General features: G+C 42.6%; 1 long non-coding RNA gene across 1 annotated transcript; it reads right to left on the bottom strand.

Annotated features, from left to right (window-relative positions):
- Positions 1-409: 409 nt before the first annotated feature.
- On the bottom strand, positions 410-13,064 carry LOC138293465 (uncharacterized). Its single transcript, XR_011203010.1, has 2 exons — positions 12,540-13,064; positions 410-521 (listed from the first exon to the last, which is right to left on the bottom strand). It is a non-coding gene; the product is annotated as an uncharacterized lncRNA (long non-coding RNA).
- Positions 13,065-13,446: the final 382 nt, after the last annotated feature.

Genomic DNA, 13,446 nt, shown 5'->3' with positions numbered 1-13,446 from the left:
GACATGGTCCACTTTCGTACAAATGTTTCACTGAACATCAGCCAGGGGTGAGGGGAGGGGAGACGCTGCCCATGGAGCAGTCAGGTTGGTCTCTTCCAGCTCAGGACATCTTCAGATCTGCTCCACTGGATCCCGACTGCGCGTTAGGTCGAGAAGGCCAGCATCGCCCATCTTTCACCTTCACTGCACTTCACATTGTTCATTCTTTCAGGCGGCCCAGTTGAGTGACAGGGCTCAAGCACACGAGTCAGGATGAAAGTTGCCCTGCCCTCCACCCTTCGGTCTGTGAACTGGCCATGTCAAACACGCAAACGCGCTGACATAACCTGTCATGGTTGGAATAGCAGGGAACACATTGATACAATGCACAACACATGCATTTTGTGTCTCTTTCACTTCTTGTGCTCACCGGATTATTGTACAATTGAACGATCAGCTGCTTTACTCCATATAGCGTGGGATGAGCCCAGGGCGAAGGATCCTGCCAGTGCCGGTTAAGATCAAACCCCATCAGCGAGCACCTGAATAAGAAAGAAAATCAGTATTGATTCATTAGGAGCTTCCACCACATGAATGTAAAACGCCTACAGTCAAACTGCTAAGATCTTAAGAGACACGTTCAAGGGCAGATAGTTCGAGGCCCCCAACTTCCTGTAGAAAAAAGACAACAGCAGAAAAGCAATTTTTCTTGCACCTTAAATGAAACAACAACGCACATCAAAATCTACTATATTTCTAAGCCTTAAAGCTTCTTGAGAATTGAACAACTTTCACTGATCCCCTGAACAGGCCAGCACGGCCTCGTTTCCTGTCTTAATCTTTTCAAATGTCTCGCAAACATCAGAGCCCGTGAATAACACTGTCTATCAAGTACGCCTGGATTTGAGAGTCATTAAGAATTTATATTTACTGGGGGAATGCCTTAAGGACGAGCCACACGCGCAGAGCGTTGGGTGAAGCAGATAGTGTGGAAGCCCAAGAGTGTTGACAGTGATTTTGTTCTGTTCGTGTTGTTTTTCTCTTGACAAATATAAATTCACTTCAGCTACAGAGTAGGAGGCTTGCAAATCGAACACCTTCGTTTATCGCCATGCTCAGAAGGATGCATGCTGCCGAGTATAATTCGTTCATCATCCCCTTCACATCAATCCCCCTTGATTTGTTTTTGTTGATTTTTTTTTCCAGGAAAAAAAAAAACATTTTTTAATTTGTGTCCTGGTTGACTATTCTAGATCCATTATTAGAGGGAGCTGAATAGTGTCCTTCTCTCCACCTCTGTTTTTCCTGACTTGAGAGCACATTTGAGCATTACCTCTCCCTGCACTCTGCCTTTGCTATTATTTAATCTTGGCCTGAACCCTTTTCTGATCTAATAAAATTGATGTTGACTTACTAGGTTTTGAGCCAACTTTACTCCTTTTCTGCTCTCCTATCCTACCTGTGCCTGTAGGTTGTGACTGTCCACGGCACAGATACATTGGGAAAAAGATATCCGGTTAAGAGCCCCCTCCGTAGGGGGGCCCGTCAGACATTGCAGCGCCGGTCCGACGATAGATGAAGCATGACATCCTATTGGATGTGTGAGGGCTTTTGCTTCTAACAGAAGAGTTTCCCTGTGTTTCCTTTTTTCTTGTTGGAACAGTGAACCTTATATTTTTTGCATAAATTACTATTCTAGATGCCAAAGACGCCAACAATGACATGTTCCTTTGAAGTAGGGTCAAGCTTCTGTTAACTGTTTGAAACATATTTTTCAATGGATCAACATTTCCTAATTAGGTATATTGTATCTGGCATAAAAAAGTACTCAGAGTGCACTATCCTGTATCATCAGGGATGTTTACTTTAACGTTAATTTCAACACACAAAACACAACAAACCTGGTATTCATTATGGAAAGACAAAATGTTACTTTACATTTTTTTAACTGCACTTACAGTGTGTGTTATTTGTTTCTAATTTTAAAATTACCTATTTATGTAATCGGGACCTCTTCTCCCTGTGTGCAAACCAGAGTTTCCAAGTATTACAGTAGTGGAAACGCGAAGAGTGAGGTAGAGCGCCAAAATATTATGAAAAGACTGTTCAGGGAGCAAGATCTGCAAGAAGCATGTAATGAAGACCTAAAGAAGTGACTCATGTGCACTGATACTGGCACTAAGCAGACCCAGGTTTCAGGGTCTTTTGCTGGAAGAGCATAGTACCTTAGTATGACGTGCAGCGGGTCAGTCATCACTACAGTAAAACAGCAGTGTAGAATGAATTATCTTCAGAAGAAGTTTTACATGAGCATCTTCGTCAAACATTGCAGGAAGTTTTACAATTAAAGAACATAGGCCCAAATTTAATAAGGGCCTAGCGCCATATTAGCGTCATTTTTTTTTCACAGTAATGTAGCGTTAGGTTGGCAAAAACGATGCGCCTAATGTACAAAGTGGTGCAATGCATGCATTGCGTCACTTTGTAAACCCTTGTGCCACATTTTGCTTGTGCCAGGCATAACGTATACAAGGGGGGGGGCATTTCTCTGTTAGGAGGCCCAGAAAAATTGCACAGTGGAATCTATCAGATTCCGCCTCCCCATTTTTCTCATTATTTTTAACTCCTGCTCAGTGTAGGTGTTAAATTGAGGCACCCATTATTTATAATCGGATTCCATATGCTTTGCAGGATTAATCCTGCAAAATACCACAATAGCGTTAGAAATAACGCTATTGATCCTAACTTGCGCCACTGTGCGCTGTTTCATTAATACGCAGCACGCATGGTGATGTGAGGGGGCACAACGGGGCAAAGAAAAGTGGCGCTTCATGTAATGAAGTGCCACTTTTCTTAAATCTGGGCCATAGTCCCAAAAAGTAATTCCTGTTCATCTATGTGGCTCTCTCAGTCCCATGACTAAAATGCAGAATGATGAACACCAACCTCCTCCACCATGGTCCATTGCACAGTATGATGATGATCTAAGGTAGTGAAGCTAATTTCAGCAGTGGGAATCAATAGGTTTAGTACAAAAACAGAGGGTGCATTTCTTTTACAGCTTACTGCACGCGTATGCAACATTTCTCTTTCTTTATATGGCACAGCTCTCTCAGGACCACAAATACTACAGTAAGAAAGGGAAATAAGCATTGGCAACACCAATAGGTCTGACCTCCATTTTAAGTAATGAATAACATATTAAAAAGCTAAGTAAAAGTATAGTTTTCTATATAGAATGCTTCGTTAAATTAAAGAGGCTATTCTGTAAGGCTTCAGTGTTCTTTTGAAATGATAAATCTTCCCTCGAGAATTACAAAGCAAGCACTACATTGGGGGCAGATGTTGTGATTAACAACTAGTAGCAGAAGGAGAGAGAGAAATAATACTCCTTTAAATGGAGCCCAAGTATACATTTTACATTTCAAAGAATTGGTAACAATAGGTCAGCAGAGGCAACTGCACTATCCAACAAGATCTAAGAGTAACTGGAAATGGAAGAGCAGGCCATTTAATATAGTTTAGCTGATCTCCCACAAGACTCGAACTCACCTACTTTACAGACAGATGAATGACCCAAAGGATTTTGTAGTACTCTTGAATATCACGTTGACCTGTTTAAATCTAGGTCATGATCTATAGCAAATCTAATCAACGATGTCCCCAGAGTGGCCATTGTGGACCAGTATTTAAAACTGCAACTTCAGATACTGAAAACTTTCTTTAACAAAAACACCAGTGTTGGAACTAGTCACAAAGACTTGGTGATGCTGCTGCCTCTGGCTCATGCTTGGTGATAGTTATTGGCAAATATATGATGTTAAGGGAAACTACCAGCACAAGATGACACAAACTGAAGACAAACAAGGTATTTTAATATCTGATTAATGCAGTGGGTTTCTGCCTGTTGACTTTGTGTGTGTTGAGCATCAATCATGCCAACCTCATCAGCAGGTTATTAGGTGATGCCAACAATAGTCCAAGACAGGGATCAGCTCAACAGGAGCATGCATTTAAGAATTATTTAGTAGTTGGAAAACATCTGGACTACAGCATTACATCCTAGTGGAGAAAGGGAGCTATTTTCCAAGACCATGGCAACACTGGTAAGCCTTACATCCAAAAATCTTGGACCCAGTTTCTTACACACTTATCTTACTGCAAACAGCGCCACAGGCCTTGATATAAACTGCAAGGTCTCTTTCATTTAGATCATCCTCGAACCTTGTCTCTTGGGTGAATTTTGAAGGTTCCTTCATTATACATCTCTTAAATGCCCCTTAACTACCCTTCCCCCAAAGTTATGGATACTTGTCGTATCAGTAACTCCTGGAAGGGAGTTGTTTACCATGGAAGATCACGGCTTCATAAATAGTCGGCATCACAGGGAACATCTTATTAAATAAATAGGATACAATCCAGAGAAAAAGAAATGGGTTCATTTGGTGGTCATACTTCTTGCAAGAAGTTGGAAAGTAGATGGCAGCAAATGCCCTCATGAATTTTAGAAGTAAGGACTAAACCTGAAACAGTATACAAGCACGTAAATGGTGGGCTCACACAAGTTTTGACCGATATAACAAAAGTATTTGATCAAATCATAACATTAGAATGGTCTGGTAAGCTAAGAAAACAAATGTATCCATCAAAAGCAAAATTCCTTGACACAAAAAGTGACTAAAGCAGATACGAAGAAAGTACTAAAAAAAGTAGAAGAAAACAATGAACAGCAAATATGGTATCAGGCAAGCATTATTCAATGAGAGGCTCAGCTGCACTGCATTACAAGTTAATGGGTGACAGAGAAAGGGAAAGTGCAGAAAATGGGAGGCTTGTCTGCAATGCATTACAACAGTTGTGGCTCCTCCACTTGGGCAGAGGAGGGTCACCCCCCGCCAGCAGCAGAAGCTGCAAACCTTTCACGCGTTTGCAGCTTCTGCTGGTTTCACAGAGTTCATTGTCCCTTCCTTGTGAAAGGGGCGGGACCATGGGGTGACGAGCAGTGAGGGGAGTGCATTGTGCACTCCCCTCACTGCGCATGTATGTTTGGCTGGCCTTCTCTGGCCGGCCAAACATACATGCGAAGTAGCCTCTCTCCAGGCGGGCAACACTGTTGTTGGGCTGGAGAGAGCCTGCACAGGCTCCCAGTCTGCATGGGCGCTCTCAGCCAATCCTGACGCTGCTCTGAGCAGCATCATGATTGGCTGCAGGGCAGGCTGGGAGCCAGTGCCTGCCTGCAGCCGAGGAGACGGAGGAGAGGAGAGGCGCGGAGGTAAGTTTATTTTTTATTGTTTATTTTTAATATAAATTTCTTTACCTCCTGCCCCCACACGCTACCCCGCCCCACCCCCTGTATCACTGGCGAGCCGCGACAGCATTACAAGTTATTGGGTGACAGAGAAGGGGAAAGTGCAGAAAATGAGAGGATTGTCTGCACTGTCTTGCTATTTATTGAATGGCAGACAAAATTTACTTTTTAGGTATGCAGAGAACTAAGAAGCCAGTTCCCATCAGCACAACTAAAGGATGCATTAGAAGCACACATTCTCAATTAACACAAACTTTAACTGCTCTAACATATAAAAACACTCATTTGAGAGATGTTGAACACAGAAGAAGAAAAACGAAAACGGATACCGAAGAAAGACTCAGTAAAGGCTGTCATCAATCAGTAGGCTGGAACCCCCTCATTTACTGCGCTGTTTTCTGTCGACAGAAAGTTCAATGACCCACAGAGTATCCCTTGCTACCTTCCAAAGAAACACAGGGCTGGATTTACAAATGCAGTTGTGACTGCACAAGTAAAATTACTCCTGAGCATGGGTGCATATTTGCACTTCACTGTACATTTCACAAATATTGCAAATACCATGCTGGAAAAAGCACTGTGCCAGTCAGGAATACTATGTACATTTTTTGGCGTTGCTATTTCCCCAATGTGAAACCGTGTGCAAGGAACTTTTCCACAAAGTGAAAGGCAGACCCAATATCCAATTGCACTTTTTAATCCACAGGGAAAACATTTTCCATTTCCCTTACACCTACCAAAGTTTGAGGCTGTTCTGTTTCTAAGCCACCCTGGAAGATTATTTACTCCAGCTCTTTGTAGACCATGTCCAGAGTAGGAAGGGTTGGAAAGAAGTTTATAAGTATCCACATACTCATAAGTGTTTGAGCTCCACCATACAAGGCAAACCACACCTTTATTCATCCACTTCTCACAACGTATGTGGACGTACTCCTGCCTAAATGTATGCAGCTATGGTGTGCAATTATGCATGAGTAAAGGGATTTACCACTGCTAGGACACCTTTTGTGAATGACTTGGATCTGTAAAGCTGTAAGGAAATGCTGGCTTTTCGACTCTGAGAGTGCACTGAGGCCTGCTAACCAGACCTCTGTGCCAGTTCTCTGGCCCTTAAAAATGTATGTTTAATTGGGTTATATCCAATTGGCATTACTTAACTTATTATAAGTCCTTAGTATATGGTACCAGGGGTACCCAGGACCCTGTAAGTTAAAGTGTCTGTCCAGGGCTGCAGCACTCACTGTGCCACCCTGTATGTGACAATGTAAACAATGCCCCCCAGCCTGCCACTGCAGACTGGTAGGGCTGTTTTAAACTGCAAACTCGACTTTGCCATTTAAGCTAAAGGCAAAGCCCACATAGCCCTTCTTAATATATGTCACCCCGACAGCAGGCCTATCTAGACCTAATGATGGGTGCAGTATATTACAGAGTAGGATGCATATTTTTATATGTCGTATCAGTAAAAAAAACAAATTGCTGTTTTTACTGTGGAAAGGCTAGAAGCACCATTGGCAAGTACAGAGGGACTTCTGAATGGGTCTAGTAAAGTTGGTACTTCAAGGTATCAAAATAATCTTTGTATTGCATTACAAACTGAGTCGATGCCCGAACTGAATTAAACATTTAAGTAAAAGTAACTTCTAGAAAGTTATCAGTCTGGAGCCTAAGTTTTGCAGTGGCTATTCGGAGATGCTGGCCACAATGCAGTCTTCTGCCCTCCTGTGGAGAGGTCTGGTGACCCTCAAGAAAGGACACAATAGAGGACTGCAGTGGGAAAAATGTGTTTCTTCGCCCTGGGAGGAAGCCGACAGGGTGTGAGCCCAAAAGGAGAGGTCCAAAGGGGAATTAACCATTGAAGGGCACTTTTTTCCTGGTAAGCTGGCTGGCATTAGTGACAGAGAGGGTTTAACAGTTGCCAAACCGGTTTTCCCATGGGCGCGTAGCCCTCAGGTTGCCACACCTCTAGGGTGGGCTACCAAGCTCCATACACTGAGAGAGGAGTTCTGCCATCTTGGGAGTGGGTAGAATATTGCATTGTGAGATAGCTAGGTGCCACACATCGCATGGACTCCTCATCATACAGAAGCAGACCTGGTAGACCTCTGGCTAGTAATTGCCACATCCCTGACTGTCTGGGCATAAATATGGCATCCCTGGCAGTCAGACCTCAGTTCACATCTGTACTGGAGAGAGGACTAAAGAAGGGCTGTCCTTCTGTTCCCTGGACCTGACAAAGAGAGTATGCACCAAAGAAGGACTGCACCTGCTGCTCCCAGGCTAGTAAAGTGAGGAATGTGCCTGTGTTTCCCTGCTCAGGGAACAGTTGACTCCTGAGCCCCAGATAAAAGAGGTGAACTCCAGGTGTCAGTTGACAGACTTTATGTTACAGCACAAGAGCCACAAAATCCCCCCAAAATAGCCTTGGCAAGTCAGGAGCACACTAACTTGATCACCACTGACTATGGAACTGCAGGCTGGGAGACCAAGTCCAGATGCTCAAAAGTTGCACTTGAGTCTGCTGGACTTGGAAGAGCCATCAGAGTGAAGTTTGGGCACCGCAGAAGGACACTAGCCTTCACCAAAGGGAACTGCTGGTGTTGTGACCGGAGACCAGTAGCCCACTGGCAACTGGACTTTTACTGCACACACCAGGAACTTCAGGGGCCATTGACCCCTTCTGGCAACGCCACTTCACCAAGACTGTTGACTGAGGGCTTGCCCCAGGAAGCCTTCCATTGACTGCACAACATCTTCAGCATCTTACAGCACCTTCAGCATTGTGTATCCTTTGCATCAGGACAGTACCATTTATGTCAATGGTGGATCACTCATAGAGCCTAGAAGTGGCCTTTTGTAACTGCTTTGGTGACAAGGTAGTTGTTCAACAAATTCTTGCTTGTTTCTTGACCTGCTGCCTGCCAGAATTGGTCACCCAAAGCAAGCTGGAGTACCCTAACACAAATTTAGAAAAGTTTTGCAAAGTTTATGCTAACCGTGTTAGTTACTAATGCTTGTTTATATTCTTAATAAAAAGTGGTGATTTATGTTTTACTTAAAAATCTGTACCTCAAGAAGTCTCCAGTTGGTTTTGATTATTTTGGTGGCTAAAAATTCTTAAACATAAGATCTTTCTTTATAAATTGGTGTCAAACTTCTTTTGCGTTATGTGACTTTCTTGTTCAGTTGTTTTGGTACTTCTAAATATTTTTCACTTGCTCCTTTGTTTAAGCCTGATCGCTCCAAGCCACACCTACCCAGGATTCAGCTAACTTTAAACAAACTAACTTGACTAGACCCAAGATGGTATTGTAAGTGTATTACACGGTGAGGTCGCACAAACAGACCATTTGATACACCACTTTCCTCACAAAATCCTATTATTTGTGCTTGTAAACCTGGCATACAAATGTAAATAGCTTTGTTAACTTAGCCCACAGTGTTCATGGATTATACACATCAGCATAGTGCAGCACAGGAACCAGTGTGGTGACAAAGGTATAGTCCATACTTAAGATCTCACACTGTGCCAAGAGGAAACTTTTTAAGTACGAAACAGGGTGGCTTAAGATTATCCATAGCCATACTCAAACATCCATTTTCAAGAAGTTGATTGGAGCTAAAAATCAAGTACGAAAGAGTGAACAAAATGTTCTTGCTTCACAAAGCACTATAAATTAAGGCAGGAGATATAGTTAGGAATAGTAGTCCTACCAGAAGTCTGGAGGTACCACTTTTTGGCACCTGCTTACTCTTAGATTAGGCAGATGCTGTCAATCAATAAAGAACCAGCATCTCTGCAGAAGGTTCACAGCTAATAAACGACTGGCAAGCTTTAGTCTAGCTAATCTTATGGCTGCTTTTCAAACCAATCCATGGCCTCCACACATCTCCACCCTCAAAGAATATTTCCACATATCTAGTTTGTTGTAAGCACTTGGATGCAACAAGATCTGGGCCACCACACTTCGGCATTACATTTACATTCATGATTTTAAGCCTCACGAATAAGAACATATCATAATAGTTTTACCCTTTGTTAACAATCCACTTTTGTGACAAAGCACTGGAAGAATAAACCTTTATGGCAATGAGCCTTATCAGTATAAATATAATATATATTGCTATATATTCACATAGAGGAAATATATATTATTTATTACCATGTTGAAGAGTGTTTTACTGTTCTTGTATGTGAATGGCTGCCAACAAACTTTGAGAAAATACACTGTTTCAAGATAAGTATTTCAGTGAGAGACGTAAAGTAGCCAGTCAAATGGAGGCACCATTGACCAGCATCCATTAGGATCACTTCACTCTACTTAAAACCATAAATGTGGTATGATGTACTCTATCAAGGTAGGTGCAAAACATGATCACACATTGAAATTCCGGTAGTCTCCCTCTCCCTCCAAATCATGAAACTTTGTGGAACAAAACAATCTTCTCCAATATAGCTTTAGACCAAAACACAGTACAGAATCAGCAATCATAAACACCAGAAAACATTGGTTATGAATCAGAGACAAAGGACCAATGCTGCACTGGCACTATGGGACCTCCCCACTGCCTTTGACATTGGAGATCACAAAATCTTATTAGCAGGCCTGGATGCTCCCTTTGCCACTGGTGCTAGAGTTCATGCTTGGAATCAACCCTTTCTTACAAATAGGTAACAAACTGTCAAAGTAGATCAATTCACTTTTGAAAATTCCTAAGTGAAGCATGGAGTTCTTCCAGACCTAGCCTGGCTGATGAGGGGTGATACCTCGAAATTGATCCCAGGATGCTTGATTCTGGTCCAGGGAGGACCTGGCCTGGCGGCTCGGGCTGGGCTGTTCCCCTGGGGAAAAGGGTCAAGACTGATTTGATTATGGCTGGGCCAAACTGGGGTGGCTCGGTGGGCAAAAAAATGATGGGTTAAACCCAGAACTTTGTGACTGGGGGTGAATGTTTACATTGTTCAGCATTCCGTCCATCACCTGTTCTTATCATTCTACCAGGCTCACCTCTTCCACCAGTTCAGCTTAACATGCATGTATGTATGTCCATTAGCAATGTGAAATCATTCTTCTGGATTAATATCCAAATGTATGCAAACACCTAGTAGGCCTTCATGAAGATAGCTCAGACTCCTCATCCTTTGGCCTTCGTTTAATGGTCACCACACACTGGATGAATAGCAATGTCCTCCAGCTTAACACGAACACTGCAAAACTAACATTTGGGCTACAAAATCCAAAGGATCTACTGTTTAGTTGGCCATCAGCAATGGAACTTTATCGTAGTCCTGTTAAAAGAGTGAAAAATCTAGCACTTGCATTTGACTCTGACTTCCCATTCTCCACACATGCACAGAAAAATCACCACAAAGGCACATTTTCTTATTTACAATGTATCCAAAGTCTACTCCTTTTAGGCTTAGCACAAACAATCGTCCCGAGTCAAGCTTGTGTTTTCCCACTTGCTCCACTACTCATCCATCTTCTTCAACGCACCATTTAGCAACTCAAACTACAAATGGCCCAAAAAAGAGAATTAAGAGCTGTTTTTGGACAGAAGATCCATGAGCAAACCTCACCAAACCAATGCAAACTGAAAGGCGCCTCACCCCCATTAGTCATCATGAACATCATCTGGAAAGCCATTCTCCTTAACTCCCCCAAATTCGTGATACCCTTGTTTACCATATACAAGTTGACAAGAAACCGGCATTGAAGCCAAGTTCATCATCTTAACGTAGCCAAATGGAGAAGAAATGTTTTGGAGATAAACAGCTCACAACTGCAGGCATCATATTTTGGAAACCCTCCTTTCAGGCTGCAAAGATACCACAACGCTATGCGCTTTAATTCCAAGCTAAAATCAGTCTTTATAATTATTTCCAATCCGGGCTCATATTACCTCTTCATACGGTGTTTATTACATCTGCTTCATTGGAAATAACATTTCCTGTAATTCAATAGTCTTTCTTTGTACCGGTATCCTTTGTTCTCCTTCCGTTTCTCAAAGACCCCTCCAATTTATTGCCAGGCTCTATTTTTCCAGCCCCGGATAATCGTTACTTTATGCACCTACAAACTAGTAAAGCCTGGTTTAAGTTGTGCAGACTAAATACATAAATACAAATGATTATAAATACTTAAAATAGATTTTGCCTAGCAGGGCAAACGCACCCCTACACCGGGTGTAGACATGAGTTCAGCAGAAATGGTACCCAAGAACCGTGGTTGTGTTTTCATTTCTGCTGTTCTATGAATGGGATTCTGTAGAGTAAGGTGAGCAGTAACATTACAGCGTTAGTGTCTGGCAGAGGCACCAATCTATCTGCAGGGGAAGAAAAATGGAAGGATACTGTCAGTGGTGGGGAGAAAGGGTAGATTTGAGAAAAGGACTCTACTTAATGAACGCTTCTGTAGTTTTCTTTTTCAATTGAGTGTCATGGACGTATTAGATCTTTCCCTGCACATCTAGAGCAGGTAGACTGTCCATATCAGTTCAACCAACTGTATTATCTGCTATTTGTTAAACATATCCGATGTTTATGTTTGCAACGGTTAGATATAGTTAACATGTAACATGATGCATTAGACTTTCGCAAAAAAAATGGGGGAATCCAGCAGTGAATGTTTAAAAGTCTCTTTACTGATGTCTATCATTATTTAGCTGCTACCTGCTGTCGGGGAATGTTCGTGTTCGGTATATTGTGCAATTCGATTGTGGTGTAGATCAATGTAGATTATCTGTAAATGGTTTATTATTAACATTAATGAAAGTAATTTATTTAAAAATAGTGTGGTTGTCTTCTTTGTGTTTTTATGTAAGGAGTATGTGTGCACAGAGACCTCAGTAATGGTTGTTTGCAATAAACGAAAATAACTTGATAAACTACCTGGAGATGTGAGTGAAATTACACATAGTGGCCACTAGATGGAGGAACAGTATAAAATAATCATCAAGGCAAGAACAGAAAACAATGTAACCACGTGTTCTTTGCGTAAAAGTAAACAACTTAAACCGTGTGATAATTAACAAGAAGATTATTTGGACTAACTCAAAGTAAACGTCTAGTTCATAAACGACAATTCACTGAAATGACAGGGGTAGCAGAAACGACATCACACGCCTTTTGACCTCCGCACACACACACACATACTTACACATCCACACAGATTCACACATATACGCTGTCTCTCACATGAACACACCCTCGCCAGCAAGCACGGACACATTTAAAAGCATTTTTACTTACCTCAGCAGCCATGGAAGGGCATATTCCAGCGAACTGTTCTCCATTTTTATTACACTATTAATGAATAATATACTATTATTCACTATTAGTGTGATACAAAATTTACTGAAAACAAAGAGTGAAGGTCCAACTGACGTCAAAAAGGAGCTGCCACTGAGTTCTTCGCAGTGAATTTGCCAATTCTGAGGCCAGTAGTCACAAAGGCAGTGCCAGATATAGCAAAGGGCAAGACAAGGGTCACACCTGCGACCCCTGGTGACCACAAAATGACGTCCATGGCCTAGTTGTTCTTATATAGTTTGCAATTTGATTTGAGAACGTAAGGTCCCCTGGGACACCCCATGTTTGCCACACTAGTAGAACAAAGGGCATAAAGGCAAAAGCGATGTGCCAAAGATTAAACGATTTGAAGAAGTGACATTAGACAAATAGGTTTGGAAAGCTAGGCCCACGCCTTCCAGTATAGCGATGTTGACGGCTGTCATTTTGTTTGTGTTCCTGCTCCAATTAAGTATTATGGAAGTGTCTGTGGTGTCGCGGGCCAGTGACGCAACTGGTCACCGGACACCACCACTCTCAGAGGGGCGCGGCCAGAGGTATACCCTTGCACACGCCCGCAGGGAATATGTAACCCGACATGCTAGGACAGTATTTTGGTTTGCCCCGAGGTCAGGGGTAAACCTATATATACAATAAAAGGTGTGGTCGGAAGACAGAGGCGTGAGCTAACGGAACGGAGCACACGAAGGTGCAAACTATACGCCTGGGCCGCATCCGACCACGCGGTAACACCCACACCTGTGTCCGCGTCTTCTTTCCAGTCGCCGGCCCTCTGGCACTGCAGGTGTGATGTACACTACAGTGTCCAGGCCCGTGCATCACTCCCTTCTTTTAATGCTGAATGTTT

Source organism: Pleurodeles waltl, chromosome 4_2, assembly GCF_031143425.1.
Source record: "Pleurodeles waltl isolate 20211129_DDA chromosome 4_2, aPleWal1.hap1.20221129, whole genome shotgun sequence".
In the NCBI taxonomy this organism is placed as follows: Eukaryota; Metazoa; Chordata; class Amphibia; order Caudata; family Salamandridae; genus Pleurodeles; species Pleurodeles waltl.
This window is presented reverse-complemented; position numbering and strand designations above follow the sequence as displayed.